The 18,904-nt window shown below is 41.2% G+C and overlaps 1 protein-coding gene and 1 long non-coding RNA gene across 3 annotated transcripts in view; one reads left to right on the forward strand and one right to left on the reverse strand.

The window, feature by feature from the left end:
- Positions 1-18,904, reverse strand: part of KCNQ3 (potassium voltage-gated channel subfamily Q member 3) — a 197,789-nt gene that overhangs the window by 66,190 nt on the left and 112,695 nt on the right. The gene's annotated exons all lie outside the window — the stretch shown is intronic.
- On the forward strand, positions 6,171-14,255 carry LOC146768476 (uncharacterized). The gene is made up of 2 exons (XR_014953460.1): positions 6,171-13,042; positions 14,111-14,255. It is a non-coding gene; the product is annotated as an uncharacterized LOC146768476 (long non-coding RNA).

Here is an 18,904-nt window from a genome sequence, read left to right on the forward strand (position 1 = left end):
TCAGAATTGTCACTCTGTTTTTCACCTAAGAGAAAAAAATTATTTCAGTGTTTTCACTGTAACCCAATTACACCCCATGTCAGAGCAGAACAAAAGCAAATGTGATTTTGGCTTCAAGCCTGCCAGCATCGTTCAGCGCTTCGGTGATTTTATTTCCCCTAAGTCAGCAGTATTTAAATTTGTCTGTACATAATTCCTTGTCGTTTATTCATATCTCAACAGCTGGATAGTGGCACGGTGCCCTCCATTGTATCAGTGTAGGCTGAGCAACACAGAGCCACTGTGCCTCAGAGACCATCTACTGATTTATAGCTCACTCGGCCAGAATTTATTTTGGGAAGACACAGAGTGGAAGATCCATTGCCAGTGGCCATCTGACAGGAGCAGGAAAGCAGCCACTGCCTGTGCTTAGGTGGTACAGGAAAAACTCCACTTACACTGAGAAAAAACCTGGTAGATGAAAGTTATTTTAATGTAGCCAAAATTCAGACTGGAGGTCTAAACAATTGCTTAAGCCAAGGCAATCAGTGCATCATTGTTTAACAGGTATCAGCTGGGCCTGCTAAGTGGCCATGCACCCATAGCACTCTGCAGCTGTGAAATAAAACATTCTAGCTTAGAGCAGGAACTTCTGAACCAGTGATTTCAGCCACAGCTTTGGCTGTGGTAATAGCTTTGCCTAGGCTGGAAATTATGGTAATGATCTTTATTGTTCTCTGGGTTAGTGTTTTTAATGTCAGTGTACAGGGTAATATCTCAGCAGATTAATCTAAATTTTTAACATGTATGTATATAAAACTTCCCTGTAGCCACCAAAGGAAAGCTGTCCAGTGTCAGTAAAGGATTTCTGGTTCTTAATTCTATCACAGATGCATTTCCTTAGCCTCCATTTACTCATCTGTGAAATGGAAATTCTATTATTTAACTGCATTTCAGACCAGTGAAATGATTGCAATTTCAGCAACTTGGAATCAGGAAACATTGTTGTTAGCAATGGGAGACAAAAAAATAAAACAACCAAAACCCACAACAAAACAAACAAAAATATTCCTACACCTTTTCCTAACTGGAGGTCTGTGGCAATAGAAATTAAGAAGTTGCTGGAAAAAGGAGTCCTGCCTATTCCCCTTCCATGCTGAGCTCATACACTGTTTAAAATCATTTTCTGCATTCATCAGCCCAGAGAAATCCTCTTCACAGCACCTGTAGGAGCTCTCTGGGGCATTCCCAGAGAGCAAAGCATATGGGCTGGGAGTGTGTTTGTGCTTCAGCTCCTGAGGGCACCATGCACAGAGACCAGGGGAGGTGAGACTCAGCACCAGCTGTTGCAAACACTGTTCAGGCAACTCCCCAGCTTCCTCTTCTTGTGTCTGTTCAGCAGCAGCAGCAGAACAGCAACCCCTGGGTACCACTTTGCAACTCCCATTCTGACTCTGCCTGACCCCAGACATGTCAGTTAACCTCACTTTGCCATTTTATGCTTGAGTGTTAAAAGAATGCAGCAGTCACCCTCCTCTTCTGGCTGTTGCAAAGCTTTGGTAATTCATACTTGTCAACTGCTTTGGGATCCTTGGACAAAATGAGCTAAAGGATCAATATTAACATTTATGAGAAAACCAAACCTATAAGATAATGCATGCAAGTTGAATGCAGCTGTCCTTTGCTGGACAGCATTGGGCCACTGGGTTTATTTCTCTTCTCTTTGTACAGGAGCATGATTGCAACAGCATCCTTGAGTGGTTATGTCATTTAATGGGGACTATACTTGGCACTGTTGCATTTTTCACAACAAGAAACAATTACCTTGATATTCATGGTACCCCAAATATTGCCCAAATTGTTGCATGCAACAGTTTGCAGAGGTACCTGGACAGCTTGACATAATTCCTTAGCTTCTGTCCCATCCTTCACAGTAAGTCTTTATTTCTTTGATCTGAAACACCATTAGTCAAATTTTTATTGTGTTAAGAGAAGTCCTATTTTCACAAGACTTTGTGCAAAGTTTAGTCCTGCTTAATGACTGACTGCAAGGTATGGACAATTACCTATAGGGCTAATTACATACATTATGATTCCAGCTACACAGAGCAAATTTCTGCATGACTGCAAGAGAACCATGTCTTCTTGAGTGCCTCTTTTGATAACAGAAGCCAACAGGAATGTATGTGAGATTTCTTTCAATAAATTAGTCAGTAAAGAGAGATTTGTAAGAGTTGCTTGCCTAAGTCAGAGGGCAGACAGAGAGAAATGCTCCTGTTGGCTTCAGGGAGCAGAGTGTGCATCAGAGAATTGTCTCTCTGCCCTCCACCGTGGGTGCAGTACTACAGCTGCTGGTACAAAGACCAGGCTATTTGCCTTTATGCCCAGCCAACCTTCCTTAAACTGACTAGGAGCAAAGAAGGTGGCAAACATCAAAAATAGGCTTTTGTAAGTAGGAAAAGAACCTGTGAACTCGTCAGACTGAGAGAGGTCTCCATGTGCTTTTTACAGTCTGGTCACGTTCTCCAATGCTCTGGTGATTTGTACTTAATCACAGCCATTCTCCTTTGCTTCCCATCCACTCCCCTCTCTGGCCCCGGGATGAAGTCACAGGCTGAGCCTGTGATGATGACAGTCAATGACACAGTTATAGGCAGTATTTTGGTCTGACTGTAATGATGGCAGATCTGCATTTTCACTGCAGGATCAAACAGGAGAAACTGAGCAGGGTACAGGAGGGAAAACCTTTATAAATTTTAAGGTAACCAGCTCCTTTATATCATGTTAGATGATAAATGTTGCAAATACCAAAAAATTATAGGGGAACAATAGGGAGAAAGACATTTCTGAGTGTGGGGTATAATGTGCTTTAGGGATTTATGGAAGCTAGCACATTCCCCCATTCCTCCAGGCACTCTTTTTCAATCTAATGAAGCATAAAGGAAAGTACATGCAACTTCAGGATGATGTAATGCATCTGCGTAACTGAGCACTGCATTGTGAAAGAGCATTCAGTGTAATGTTATGGATATTTGATGAACCATTTCCACTATTAATATTCACTAAGGATTCCTAGAATTAACTGTAATTACTGAGGGAAAGGGCCTAGATATGGCTGAGCACAGCTCAAAGAAAACATCTGTTCAGTGCTCTGTGCTGGGCAGCCACAAGGATGGTTTTAGGCTGCATTAGGAGAGGACAAGGCAACAAAATATGAAAAGAGGCAATTGAAAGAGAGCTGAAATAATGAATGGCTTCAAATTAAAACCCAGTTATAAATTCTACTGCTGACACCTAGAGAGAGGAAATCTGCAGATTATTCACCCAGATTTACATGACTGTATGATTCTAGAGGATCTTGTAAAGCAAGACCAATCTCTATTTTTATCCCAGAAAAATTCCCAGAATTTATGGTAATAAGGAGGGAATGTATCTTGTGAACAAACTGATATATCACCATATAGCTGTTTTGCAAATCAGACCCCTAAAAGCAAACACCCCACACAAAGGAGGAGTGTGAGGGATTGCAGAATATTCTTTCATTTATTACAAGGAGCCAAAAAGCAACACTTCTTGATTCATTAACAGATTAGGTCACAACATGGCAAATAAAAGCTTGTTGTTTTTCTCCTGAAAGCTTCTAAAATGCTTTCTGATTTTCCCTAATGTTTCAAAATTTGACAGCTCTAATGAATTATTTTTTCAAGTGAGGAGATGCTGAAGAGATCTTAAAAGCACATATTCAACTAAGTTATATGTTCTGTCACTGTTGTCTTTCTAGCATTAAGTTGTCCTACTGTATTAATGAACACTTGCTTTAATATTATGATTCTGCTACACCCATGACAAGGGATCTTTGATGTTGTCAGAATATTAAAATATGCAGGGAAGGAGACTGGTGAATTGCCCATTATCTAGTCTGCTGTTTATTCTGGCCCCCCTTTTCTAGGATGGAAGGCAAGTCTGGTGGTTCTGGCTGAACAATTACATCTTTTTAGGATTTCTGGTGGCTTGAATATATAACAGGTCTAACAGTCTTGGGTGGGGGGAGGAGGGGGCCTCACATACACAGCCTGTGACATCTACCAATGTCCAAGGCATTCTACAGTGACACAGTTTAGCCCTGTATTCCTGCTTCTAAACTGATAAGGAAATTTCTTAACTTTGATGGTACAGGGATTTTTCAATCTGACAGGTTATGGGGTTAAGAGACCAGTGATATGTGAGGCAAATTACAGAAAAACAAAACAACTGATGGGAATAAATCCTTTGGGTCATTACATCCCTCCTACCACAGGATGTCACATAATACTGTGCAAAAGCAGGTCAGACTGCATCTCCATTGCTGTGCTCATCTCTTCTCTGGTGCTTCTGATGCAAGAGCATCACATAATCTTACTCCTCAACTAGTCTAACCCTCTTGTTTTCAGCCTAAAATAATCATGAGCAATATATTACATTTGGTTGTACCAGGACTGTCCTGTCTGCTAACAATTGTGTCTGGCTCCCCAGTGATCACACACTGGTGTATTGACAGATAACATATATTTCTGCAGCCTCCACTTTGCTGAAGTTAAACAAGCTGACCCAGTGTGTCTCTCCTCATAAGAAAATAATCTCTCAGCTTTGTCATTATCCCGTGGTCCACCTCTGCACCTGATCTAGTTTGAACTCCTCTGCTCCCGATATTGCCAGATTCTTACATAGATATGGACTGTAGCTTTCTCATTCTCTATTTTTCTGGAAATTTTTTATTTAACTTGGACATCCTTTCCAAGTTCCTGCAGGCCTCTGGAAAGCAAAGCTGATTTTCTGACTTGCCTTTTGCTCAATTTCTACAAGTTCTCCATGGACCTCAAATAAAAAACCACATGTTTGCAGTGTTTTAGATCTTAGTATCTTAGCAATAATTATCTCCAGGACAAAAACTTCTGATGTATATCACAAGTGCATTTACTCTTTTTTACATCACATTTTCTGTTTACCTCTGTCTTTTGAAAGAAAGAGACACCTACAGCTCTGTCTGCTCCCAGGGCCAGGGTGCCAGCTGGATTCTGCACAGACCATTTGGCCATTTCTCACCATTTGACTCCAGGAAACCTGCTGGCTATTCCTCTCCCACTTTGATAGATTTACTGAAAACACTCAAATGACAATCAATATGCCAGCTTTTCGGGGTTCTGGGACAAAGAGTGTGATGCTCTCTGAAATGTCTCAGCGTTCTTTGAATTTTGTTTCCATATAGGATCTGATGGCTTCCTCTATCATGTATTTATTTTGTATTTTGTTTTGGCTTTTTGTGGTTCTGTGCTCACTAATTAAGTAAGAAATTGGAATTTGGTACAAAGAGATACTTGCAGAGAAATGGGATTAGAATCTGGTGTTCTTTGCCAATAATAATATGTGAAAAGAGAATTTTCTTGTTTCAACCTCAAAGCTGAAGGGTTATTTCAAGATTTGTTAGGAAGCATAATTGTCATCTTGTCTCTGTTCCAAATTGGAATAGATCATCAGTAATAATCCAGAGATGAAGAGAGCCACAGAACTATGGCCTTTGGAGTGCATTAGAAATTAATGTTCATTTAGTTTTTCCTCAGGGACAGTTCTGATTCCCTTGGATCTAAAATGGGGTTGAGAATCAGGACTTGTGGTCCCTGTTTCTGATAGTGAATCAAGCATTCTCTGAAAACATAGTGATCCCAAAGTATCAATTTAGAAGCAAAATAAATTATCTAAGGTATTCAAATTATTAAAAGCATTTTGATTATAAAGGACAAGACAGATTTATTTCCTACTTTCTTCTTTTATACTGGGAGTACTATGCTGGATACTCATTCACAGAATTTAGTGAAAAATTAAATATGGTTATTTCTTTAAAAAGATGCTCTGAAAAAAACCCAAAATTCACAGAATTCTTCCATGGATGCAGAATGACATTGTGAGCTTTCTTGTCATTATAGGAGTTGATTATACTAGTGATCTGAAGAATCTTTTCTTCACTTAAAAGTGATGGAATTCAAGTATGAGAACATGTGAATTTGCACTTGAAGGGTGAACCAGAAATGTAATATACTATTCCATTTTGACACATTCAATACTGTTCTGTGAAACCTTTAGTAATGCTCAAAAAGAGCAAAAACCTAAAAGCTGATTTTCACATCTTCCCCAGTACATAAAGGAAAGCAGCTCTGTTCTAGTTTAAGAATGAAATGTCTCTGTTTAACCAAAATGTTTTATACTTGTTGACTTTATCTGAAATGCAGTGTACACACCTTCCACAGGTCAGAGCATTTCACTGGGACCTTCTCCCTTTTTGCCTTCTGTGCTGGTTTCATCTGGAGTGGAGTTAGTTTTCCTCACAGTGGCTGGTGTGGGACTGTGTTTTGGATTTGTGCTGAACAGGGGGTTGATAACACAGAGATGGTTTTGTTATTGCTGAGCAGGACCTACACAGATCCAAGACTTTCCTGCTTTTCCTCCTGCCATTCTGGTGAGGGGGTGCAGGGCAGGTTGGCAGGAGACACAACCAGGACAGGTGGCCCCAAATGACAGAGGGATATTCCAGACCATGTGGCATCATGCTCAGTATACAAAGTGGGGGGAAGGAGGAGGAAGGGGAGACATTTGGAGTGATGACATTTCTCTTCCCAAATCACCATTACATGTGATGGGGCACTGCTCTCCTGGAGATGACAGAACACCTGCCTGCCCGTGGGAAGTAGAAAATTAATTCCTTGGGTTTTTTGCTTGTGTGCATGGCTTTTGCTTTGCCTTTTCAACTGCCTTTATCAAACCCACGCTTTTACCATTCTGACTCTCTCCCCAGTCCTGGTGGGGCTGGGTTGTTGGCTGGGGTTAAACCACAACAACTTCTCAGTCTTTCTCCCACCTCTTTCCTTAATGGGAACAGACTTCTGTGCAGACTTGAGGATCAAACCACACTTCTGAACCTGCCCACAGTAGTCTCAGTCACTGCTGTGATTTATCCAATTGATAATATCCGCTTTAATTTTGGCAAGGAAAGCTGCAAGGTGTTAGATTGCTCAGGATAGCCTGAACCTTTTTTCTAGCGTGGGTCATTTTGACAGAAACAGGGCAGGAGTTTATCACGCATCTTTTCTACCAGCCCTGCAAGCATGGATTTCCAGGTCAAGGAGGGAGGTAGGAATTCAGTTGAGATGAGGAAAAAGCCATTAACATCCTTATCCTTATCTCCTTATAATGCATGTTGTCTGCAATTTGAGAAGCCAAAAACCTTTTACCCTACCATTTTTCAGGTAAGCTGCATGACCCACCTGAGTACACAACAGTCTGGAAAAGAGATCTCATAGTAGTGTCCTGCTAGCTCAAACTAGTGTCCCATCCAGGTGTTCTTTTTCCAGAAGTAGAGCAGGAGCTGTGTAGGAGCAATACTAGGAGTGTAACATGTTTTCCAATCTGCTCTCTGCACTCTTCCAACACACACAACTGCTGTGTTAGCAGTGCTGGATCTCTCCACTCTGAGGAGTAAAACACAATCTGAGCATGAAAACTGGCAGGTTGATCAAAATGAGATTGGGAAGAAAAAAAAGTGGCACATCCAAATGTTTTCTGAGAAAAGGTCAATAGATAGTAGGGATGATGTTGTGATGTGAATGGAGATAGGTGACCTACAGCAGAGACTCATGTTTTGAGCCATGGTCCTGATGAAGATTGATGAAAAAACAAGTGTTTACAATCCCAGCTGCTACAGGCACAACAGGGATGAGTGGTTTGGGCTGCATGAACTGTGGCATAGAGATTGCATAGTAGACTACATGTTTTTCCTGGCCTTCAAGTTTCTCCTGAAACAGGAACAAGATGCAAACAGCCTGTGGTGGTGGAGGTGGCTCTCTACTTTGCCTCTGGAGGGAGGCCAAGCTTTGCACATGTTTCAATTCAGACTAAATGCCATCAGATAAAGCTGTCAAGTGTCTGGGGGTTGGCATCCACTGTTGGAGAGGTTGTCTAGGATGTCGAACAGAAGCTAAAATAGGAAAACTGAACAGTTGCACAGTGCTCAAGAGTGGTCACAGCACACATCCCCTGTGTCATGACAGCACTAAAACAGGAGAACTGGCAGTGAGGAGGAGCCCATGAAAGTCACTCAGCATTTTTTACCTGCTCACAGTAGTAACCCAGCTGCTATGAGACTTGTGAGTATGAAAATGATCAATCTTCCTTTGAAATAACAATCCCAACCAGAATACAATCAGAATCAAGGCAGGGTTAACTCTGAGACTTAGCACAGGTTGTGCTCATGTGTGTAACCTCTGTGTAGGCAAGGTGCCTACATTTCCACTTATCTCTACTGGAGATCTAGGGCTTGGTTTATCTGCACAGACAGGGTGCTGTAATGGGAGATTTTCTCCGTGTCCTACTTAGCATCCCATACTGATACTTTGGGTCATCTCAAATGTCACCAGTTGTTTACATATAGACAATAAATCAAGATAAAATTACCCCCCCACACTAAGTCCTGTGTCCCTGTGCCCCACTCCAGTCCTCCCCAAATGAAAGAAAAACAAAACCAAAAAGCTCTTGAGCAATGCATTCCCTCATTCATAAAATCAGGACACTATTTTGACATCTTGCACCCATTTTTTATGTCAAGTTCAGGCAAACTCAGTCTCCTGAAGTTTGGGAAATTGTGTGTTTAGTAGTTGCCCACACACCCTTAAGTGATGGATGAGTTGAAAGTACGCATGGTCTCATTCTGCCTAAGAGCTGCACAAACACAAGATATAATTGTAGTTGTGTGTGATATTTATGTGCTGTTAATCAAGTTCTGGAGATGAAATTCCTTTATTTCTGCTTTGTCATCCAGTGTTTGACCTCTAATTTCTGTTTTTAAAGAATGCTCCAGAGTCAAGTTTCTTTTCAAGAAAGCTTAAAAATATCGTCTGCCCAGAAGTGCCAGTTTTCTTTCTGTAAACAATAATTTAATTACATTATTTCTTCAGCAGGCCATAGCATGCCATTCCAAACCCCCCTGATGTTATTGTCCTGATATAAATACATCTGCAGCTCATTTGCTCAAATCTGACTGTTTACAGTCCCAGCAGGAGCTGGAAAATAATGAGTTTGATCACACACAGTAAGGTAAGGAGGCTAGCCTAGCTTACAGATTTTCTAAGCACAATGCTTCCATTAACCCCCTAATGGAATCCTCAATTGAATGTTTTTAGACCAGAGCATAAATATAACAGCAGCAGGCCTGTGCTTGCTGGAAATAGGCTTTGCTCCCAATATTCAGTTAACTTCTCATGTGATGCAAGTTAGGATTTTCTGTTTCCTGTCCGTGGGGTCCTAAGACCTGCAAAGAGAAGAGTTAACACAGAGAGAGCTCATCAGAGTCAGTGAAATGCCTAAGCTTGTTAGCTGAGCTGGCTTGGAGAGAACCAGGTGCCTCCACAGGAAGAGTCAGCGGATCTGAGATGTTCCTCACAGGGTGAAATGAATTGCTGTATTGCAGCAATTTTAATTTGGAAGCCTCAAATTAATTCAAACTCACAACAGCCCCCTGGTGTGCAGCTGAGAAGTGGTTTCTTTGAAAACAGAAACAGAGGAAAAAGTTAAGCTGCTTGTCTTGGACATCTCATGAGTCACCAGCAGCCGGCAGCGGATTTGACAAGTCTTGGCTCCCCACTGCAGAGATATGAGCACTCTTTGGGTATAAATCCTCCCCTTTGGAAACACAAAAGTCCTGGCAGTCAATTAAATGAGTGTCTGCAGATCGGTGAGGCTCCCCATGATGTCAGCAGGGATTCACTGGGCACTCTGTGTCTGGTCAGTGGGGATCTGGGTGGGGAGGGTGGACCAAGACTTCAGCTGTGCAGCTGGACACCATGCTGGGATTGCAGAGAAAGAGGCTGATTTTCCATTACATGAAGGGTTTTTCCACTGCTCTGACAGGATAAAAAGTGGTTGACAAAGAGTGGAAGTGTCCCTGTGGAATGTTCCCTGGCACTGCAGTGTCAGAGGTTTGGCTTCAATACCCCCCTCTGCAACTGCGCCCCAGTTCCAAATTTAGGCTCTGTCTAAGATGGATATTGAAGGTATAGAAAAGAGCCAAAGGTGATCACTCAACAACTACTGAGACTGTGCTTCAGAAAACAAGTATTGATCTCCTTGCACACATTTCAGCTGCTGCAGGCAACTGTGCACCCACAGCCCCTGTGAAACCCAGCTCGTGGCTGGGGGGAATCTCTGTATAGAAATTAACTGATTGCTGGATAGAGCTGAGTGAGGCTGCATGCAGGGGCAAGGGCAGAGGAAGGAAAATCCTACTTCAAAGTTGTCCTGAAACATTAATCATGGAGCTATTCTTTTGGATTGTCAGTCAAGAGACAATTTATTCTGGATAATATAAATTGAACCTTGTAGATCTCAATAGCTTGGAGAAGCTATTTTTCTGACAAATTGCAACAGTATAACATAATATTCAGGATTTTTCTAAAGCTCCCGCTCCTTGAGTTATATGATTACACAAGAATCTCTGCTTTGGGCAAAATAAAGGAAAAAAAATGATCTGTTGATGTGACAGCTCTACTGAAAAGTCTGAGAGAATCAGACATGAAGGCTCCAACTTCAGAAAGCTGGTAACTTTGCTTGGGTTTAGATTTTAAATCCAAAAGGATTTAGAATCTGTAGCCCTAAAGCTAGCCAGCATTAAACCCACTCTCTAGAGATAAGGGTAGGAAGGATGTAGACAATGATTCTGCCATCCCCTGGTGTGGGGAACATCTGCAGTGAAATGATCTAGGGTTTTGTTCCAGGGTAATTTTTTTTATTTTTGGGGAGATGGTGTTCCTTTAAACCTGTCTATGCAAAGAGCCTGAGACCTTTTCTCAAGAACAAATACTATTAAATTGCAGTGCCTTACACAAACAGTTGAGACACTGATTTGAGAAGTGCTGGACAGTTTTGCATACAAAGATTCCCCTGACTAAAACCTGCGTGCTTTAATTATATCATGCTTCTGTGTTTGAATTGCAAATAATTTTTATTCTGCATCCTTGTGCATTTACCTGATGAAGAATTTGTCACTTCCAGACCTGGCATATTCGTGCAGTTTTTCTGTTTTGTAAACAAATCACTTGTTTTTAAAGCTCTTAAAAAGTTCTACCTCAATATTTTGCTAACTTATTTATGGCTGCACCAAATACAGCTGTGTGAAATGTGGCTTCTGATGCCACCTGTGCCCTATGAAATGCATGTCCACAAATCATTTTAAGCTCCACTGGAATCCAAGTTACTACATAAGCAAAAGCATGATGTTTCAGAGCTTTAATATTTGAGTTCAGATTCATTTATGAACTTCTATAAATTTACTGTGGGGAAGGAACTAGGATTTCTCTTTTTTCACTGGCTATATAAAATGACAGGAAAGTCTTAAAAAGGTTCAAAAGTTTAATTCCACTAACTGTCTACAGCTCAGGTACTGTTATTCCTTTGATCTAAAATTGTATTAACACTGAACAGATTTCCTCTGAATTTTACCTACACTATATATTTGACCATAATGACCTTCCAGACCTCCTGATGTTTTTTCTTGTAATAATTCCTTTTTTTCCTGGTAGCTTCCAACTATTTTACTTTTTGAAGGTGCAATTTTATTTTCAGGGGCATGGCTATCTTACAGGGATTTAGTACCTCAATTTGCTTTTCCTAGTTTCTTGTCATCCTTTCCCCTTCTTACAAGTAACCCTGAGGGTCTGCAAACTCCAGGCTGGAAACTGCAGTTCTCCATTCAAAATAAAACAATTTTTCTTTCTGCACAGGCTGCTGAGGGAGGGAAAGACATGGGGAATGAGAAATGGGGAGGAAAGGGAGGAAGAGGGCAAGGGGAGGGAAGGAAGGAAGGAAGGAAGGAAGGAAGGAAGGAAGGAAGGAAGGAAGGAAGGAAGGAAGGAAGGAAGGAAGGAAGGAAGGAAGGAAGGAAGGAAGGAAGGAAGGAAGGAAGTCCCAGACTAATATATTTCATGAGGTACAGGGACATTATACTGCCAAATAATGTTCTTTTAATTAGACCTTTAATGATTAAGCCTGGAGAAATTTTACAGTAATTTAATTCTATAGTGTTTCTGAGGTTCATTTACTTCATTTCACGTAGATCCTCAAATTAATTTTCTCTGGGTAAATTCTTACTGTGCCTTTCTAACCCCTACCCCACCCTTGTGAGTTTGGTTCTGCTTTGAATCAATTCTGAATTGCCTTTACTAAAAATCCCCCAAACAAATTAAAAAGGAGAAAATCAAAAAGGCAGAAGAATAGGCCTGCAGCACAGGTTTCTGCAAGACAAACATTCTTTCTTATGTAAAAATCACTTTCCCAGCTGGGAGGAGGGGCAGGAAAGACAGGAGTATATTGAAATCTTTCCTTACCATGAGCCTCACTACAGTTCAAGGAGAGAAACCAACAGAGATTATCACTGGAGTGTTCCATTGTGTTAGATCTGCACAAAGGTGCCAACACATGGAGCCTCACCCTGTCACCCATGAAAACCAGAGTTATAAACATGTTCTGGTCATGCCTACTGATTAGGACTTATTTCAAAAGCCAACTCACTCATGCCACATGGCTCTCAGAAGCAGTGGAGTGGTGCCTTTTGTCTTCTGAGCAGATTGTCTCATTTCATTAAATAAAATTATTTTGGAAACATCCCAGGCTTAAAATCCTGTCATTAAAACAACCCACCTTGGATGGCTTGGCTGGGCAACTAAAGCTGTGACAATCATGTCTAGTGTTTTGCTAGAAATACTCCAAGAATTAGGCTGCAGTCATTTCCTGTCCCAGCCAAAGGGCTGTACTTTGCAAGGAATTCCCTTGCATCACACATAATGAAGGGAAGGCAATACTACCAGTGCCAGAACGACAGCCCCAGCCAGAAATGAAGGCTGAGGGTGCACTGGCAGTGTTTAAGCAAGGATGCTCAAAAGAACTTCTGAAAGCAACTCTGATTCTTTGCCTATAGGTGGGTATGCAGGTGCACTGGGAACACAGGATGGATGAGATCAGCTAGGCCTGTACTCTGGCTTTGCAGGTAATTCTGGAAACTTTTCATCTGGAAGCACCCACCAAACCTCAGCTCAAGTCATCTTTGCAGACCACAGCTATGTAAATGTACAAAGGATCAAAAATTACCAGAACTACACAATGGAGGGGAAGAGAAAAGGAGAGGTCGAGGAGATCATTCCTTCAATTGTAAATGCACTCAAGTGAAAATACCCTCTCCTCTCAGGATGTGGATTACACTGTAAGCTACAAAAACAACAGATGAGAAAAAACAAACAACAGACCAGGTTTTAATAATCCAAAATGGAAAAAAAAATCTTCTAAACCATATATCTGATAGCCATTTTTAACCCATGTTGAATGAATAAAACTCTGAAACAAGACATCTAGCACCTGTAGGAGCAGCAGTGTGGTTCTGGCCATCATCTATTCTCTTGCCACAGCCAATCTCTGCAGTTTCACATAAAGGTGACAATTAATTTTTTCTATGAAGGCAAATGACATGCCAGGCTTGGGAGACCAAGGGTGGAGGATATCCATGGCACCTGTCACAGGCAGCCAGCCAGAGAATGGGTATGGAACAAAAGAAATGTCATAAATAAAGTAAAAGCTGGTTGTGACTCAGGTGTCTGAGGACTATTGACAGCACTGGGCTGCATCCAGACCATGATTTGTCTAAATGGAAACTGGTGATGGCAGAACCTTTGCCAGTACAAGATGCAGACTGTGCCCACCCTGGCATGGGAAGGGCAAAACAAAAAGGAACAAACGTCCCAGTTTCCTGCAAATTCTCAAAGTATACCAAAACAAGCGAGATGCAGGATAACCCCAGTCCTTGCTCTCTTATCAAATAATACAGCCTTGTTTTCACTAACAAATCTGGTTAGAGGCAATTAGTTTGATTTGGCCTTGGTAAGAAAGCTGTTCATTACCACAGAACTCATGCATTCAAGCAGACAAAATAGATTTTTAAAACCTCTTCAGCTGAAGTGTTTTGCTGTACCAAGGCACGCAGAGCAAGGATACTGCCATCCATCAGAACACCAGACAATATTGAGCAATTTTCACTATTAAAACTTTGTGTTCTCTCCTGCAGAAATTCAGGAACTCTGAGGTGGAAAAAAGCCAGTGACCTCCCAACACTGGAAAAGTGAACTCCAGAAGCCTGGGAAAAAGAGTCAGTCATTCTCAGAGTGCAACACAAGGCTGTCAAGTTCAATAAAGTGCAGTGAAAAGAAACAGATTCTCAAAGATATTTCAAACTTCTGTATTTCAAAACACCCGGGTATATGCAGACAGTGCTCCAGTATCAGGAAGATGGAGAAAAGTCATGTCCATACAGTAGAAGAATGAAAGGGGGTGACGTTTTAGGAAGTATTTAGGAATGATAATTTTGTGATTATAGAATAAAGAAGAAATTTGGCTGCTATAGGTTCAGCTGTTGTTTTTACCAAAGATACTATATATCTTTGGTAAAATATATATAGTATATATAATAGTATATATATAATAGTATATTTGGCCATTTACATGGCCTGCTACTGAAACAGTGGCTGCTTTCCTGAAACTTACCTGCTTTCCCCCAGGCATAATCAGCATTTTGGGTATGTGCCTGAGCTAACTTCAAGGATATGCTTAGGATTGTACAAGAATTTAAGATCTCTGCTAATTAGGGATAGGCTGAGACATGCAATTAAGTGCTTTGCTGAGTCATCCTTAACATGTTCAAATTACCTTGCCAGAAAAGAGCTTTAAAAACATTTTTCACTCTCATGAGAAAAAGGCACATCTGGTGGGTAAGGATTTGAGGTACGGAGTGCTGGGTCATGCAAGTAAACTGGCCCTAATCTAGTAGGTTGCTTCAAAATGACTAATTTTCCTAGTTCTTCTAACAGTGAATAAAGAGACAAGAAGTGCTTTGTGGGGAGTATTCTGCCCATTTACTGAGGAACCTGCCCAATTTTTGCTCAATCCTGCAGATTCTAGAGGTATCTTTATCTCAACTCTGACTAAGGAGCTCAAAGCAAAATAGTTCTTGCCATACCCACTTTCAATGCTTTCATTTAGAGAGAATAAATTCTGGCTGAACAGGCAAGGAGATAAACAAATTTATTCACTATCTCACATTTTGTCAGATATGATCTGCTTGTGATTAGCAGACTTTCTATTGCTTCTTTTGTTGAGCTACTCTGGTATAATCAACAGTCAGTTTAAATTCCTTATTTCTCAGTGGTGCTTGATTACTCCCTAATTTCCCCCCTCTCCCGCCCACCAAATCACTCCCTTTCTTCAGGCTTTCCATACGTGTGTATTTTCACAGCTTTCTCCTCATTTACCCATCATTTCACAAGTGAGTGTAGCAGGAACTCTTTTTCCAACCAACTTCCATAATGTGCAAAAGCAATTCCAATGCAAGTAGTTTACTCCAAAGACAAAGCCTCACTAAAATAACCTAGGAAAGAATACATCTGCAGGATGAACATGGAATCTGGTACAGGAACAATCTGTACCTTTTGAGAGAGATGTGATTTGGGGAGAAAACCAAAAAGAGAAATCTTCTTCTTGAGAAAAAGCTTTGTAAGGTCTGTGGAGAGCATTTGAGAAGAAAGGGAGCTGGCAGAATGAATAATTGTCACCTGTAAGCCATGAGCAAAGAAACTTCTTTCATATCTGGTGATACAGGGTCCAACAACAGGAACAGTCCTACATTAGGCTTACCTGGTGTGTATGCAGCAATACAAGTCCCAAAGATCTATCTCTTTGGTGTTTCACAGAAGCACAGAATGGGTCAGGATGGAAGGGACCACAGTGGGTCATCTGGCCCAATCTCCCTGCTCAGAGCACATGGCACAGGATTGTGCCCAGACAGCTCTGGAATATCTCCAGTGAGGGGAACTCCACTCCCTCGCGGGACAACCTGTTGCAGTGCATGGTCATCCACACAGTAAACATATTCTTACTCATTTTCAAGTGGAATTTTCTGTGCATCAGATTCATCCCATTCCCTCTAGTCCAATTGCTTGGCACCAACAAGGGCAGCAAATGCTAAAGAGCTGTTACTGGCTAATAATCCTGTAAATTAAGGCTACTGCTGTCCTCTTTGAAACTAGTTATTCTTAGTGGTCAGAGCACAAAGGCCAAAAGAGTAATTCCCAAAAGAGTTATTTCTTACCTGCATAACCCTAAAAATTAATTTGGTAGAGATACATGGATGGTGTTAAGACATAGAGAATGGCAGCAAACAACATCTGCCCATCAGCAGAGATGTCCAATACCAGGAATATACTGGTACCAGTCTGCTTCACAGCCAGTGGCCATCTCCATCACTTGAAGCCTGCTAAGGACAAGTCAAAAATAGTTTCTGTGATGCTAAGCTTTCCTTCAGGCATAACACTGTCAAAGCAACATCTCCACATCCCTTCTGGGCTGATTTTATACCTGTTTTTGGGACAGGAGGATGCAGTCTGGAGCTCTGACAGCCAGCTCTTTTCACAAGCCTATAAAAAGCTCAGTAAAGCAACTGCAATGGGTTCTGTAAAAGAAACATTTTGAAACTGAAGTAGACAATGCCCAGATGCAGAGAGCCTACATAAATCTGTCAAAAGCCCCTAAAGTACTAATTTTGCAAACATTCATTTCACTTCCTATCACATAGGTGCTTGATCTTCTTCTAATTTAATCAACCTCTGTAGCAATCACAGAGAAAGGAAAAAAATGCAAACTCATGGATCGAGGAAAAGAGGAAGCATCTCTGCTTTGTTGCATCTTCTCAGCTGTCACCAGTGATCATGATAATTCACTATGGAAGTGAAAACTGTTTGAAAACTTGGAGTGGGGAGAAGTGATGAAGCACCAAGCAGGACGTCAACTACATTAAGTGATGGAACAGAGAAAGCTCTGTAAAATAAGCCTTCCTAGAAAGGGACTATAAAGAACTGATTTGATAAAGAATTATTTGGCCATGTGAAATATTTCTTCCAGAATTAAATTTGATAACTGAACACTCCCTTAGAAAATATCACTGTACTAAATAAGAAAAAAATGCTGATACTCTCCTCTCTGTCTCACAGCTCTCCAAATATCTGAGCAGTTTATATTCAGTAATGCTTTTTGACTCCTCTGCTAAGGTAGTTATAAGGTGCTGGCCTTATTTCACTGAGGAGGAACCAAACCATAAAGTGGATTACGTGAGCAACCTGAGAGCGTACAGAACTTTGCCTGATAGGCTCATTTGATAGATATCCAGCAAAACCTGAACTGAGAATTAATCCCAGATGTCTTGAATCCAATTTGTCAGATTAAATTTTATCAAAACTTCTACTGGGATTTCAGGGACTGAGGGATAGTCACATTCCATTTATCTATATGTAAGGCAGATGGAAGTCCAGGGCAATGCCTTGGCAATAGAAAAATGAGTACTGTCATCTGTGGTTGAACATAGATCTGACCAACCTGGCCCTGCTCTAAATTCTTTTCAGAAAATGTTGTTAATCACTAAAGGAATATAAGCTACTCTTTATGGCATAAAAGACTTCTGCTCATTTAATTGAAAAATACTTTGGGTATGACTAGAACAACTGGATAAAACATTAAAGCAACAAAATCAGCATAACTCCCAGGAAAACTCAGGCAGAACCAATGGGTCTTTTTTACATGACACCAGTATTTGCACTCAGGTGCTGACCTATGACAGCTACTCTCAGAGGAAGAAATCCCAGTGTTCATCCTGAGAAACTAAATCCACAAGGAAAATCCCTCCTTGTGGCTCTGGGAGTCTCCTGCTGCAGCCTGGCTCTTACTCCAGGTGAGAGGTGCTAGAGCTCTGCAGACCTTTGCCAGGTCACAGCAACCAGGTATCCTGTTTATCCACAAGGAGTAGCCAGGGCTCACTACCCAGGCTGGGATAATACTCCATCCCTAAATCCCACACTTTAGTGCAGTAAACAGGTAGATCATCTAGCCTGGAGCAAAAACAGCCTTAGCAACTGCCTAGCAACACTACTGCAGAGCAAGGCAGGAGCTGCAGGTTATCTGGATGCAGTAACCCACAAGGAAGGGCCAGCCCCAGCCAGAACTCAGCAGCTCTGGAGCACAAACTGAGTCTCAGCCTTGTGTCTCTCTGCCCTAGAAAGGTATGAACCTTCTGTTAATAAAGCAATGAACACTCAAAATATGTTAAAACCTTTCCTTAAAGATCTGCTTGTCCCAGTCTTCAGCCTCAGCAGGTTGAAAAACTTGCCAGGTAGACAAATTAGCAGTAACTCAAAGGTTACTGCTCACTCCCAAGACTTAGAGGTTTTTTTAATCTTCAGAACATATCAGCATGATTTTGTTTTTTTGGGTTTTTTTCCCTGTTTACAGAAATGACTGATGGATTGTGGAACTGTTATGGCCATCTCAAATTCCTCACTGAAACATTGCACAGTTCTAACTTTCCCCCTCTTGCAGTTTATAGCTTCCATAGCTGCTTTATTAACACTGCTGCAAAAGAGAAATATGACTTGGGCAGTATATTGGTGCCCATTAGTGTTGCAGACTCAGTGTCATGCATCACATTGCAATGCCTCTGGTACCACAGCCAAAATGGTTACAGGGTGAATGAGGCCATTACCTCCAGGGACTACGAGCAATTTAAATTCAAACACTGTTCCACCTTAAAAAAACAGTCTTTCTTGCAGGTTTGGAGCTTGCAAACCTTAAGTTAGCACTTTCCAGGTGGAAAGTCATTCATATGAAAAGCAGCTGAAACAAGAGGCAAAGTTAGAAATTTAAGAAAAGTATTCACTTTGGCTGTCTAGTTGCAAGGTCTTTTTGTGTAATTCAAATTCTTTTTTGACGGAATGGAATGGAATGGAATGGAATGGTTCAGTTGAAAGTGGACTTACAAAAA

This window comes from Lonchura striata, chromosome 2 (assembly GCF_050655825.1).
Source record: "Lonchura striata isolate lonStrDom1 chromosome 2, ASM5065582v1, whole genome shotgun sequence".
In the NCBI taxonomy this organism is placed as follows: domain Eukaryota; kingdom Metazoa; phylum Chordata; class Aves; order Passeriformes; family Estrildidae; genus Lonchura; species Lonchura striata.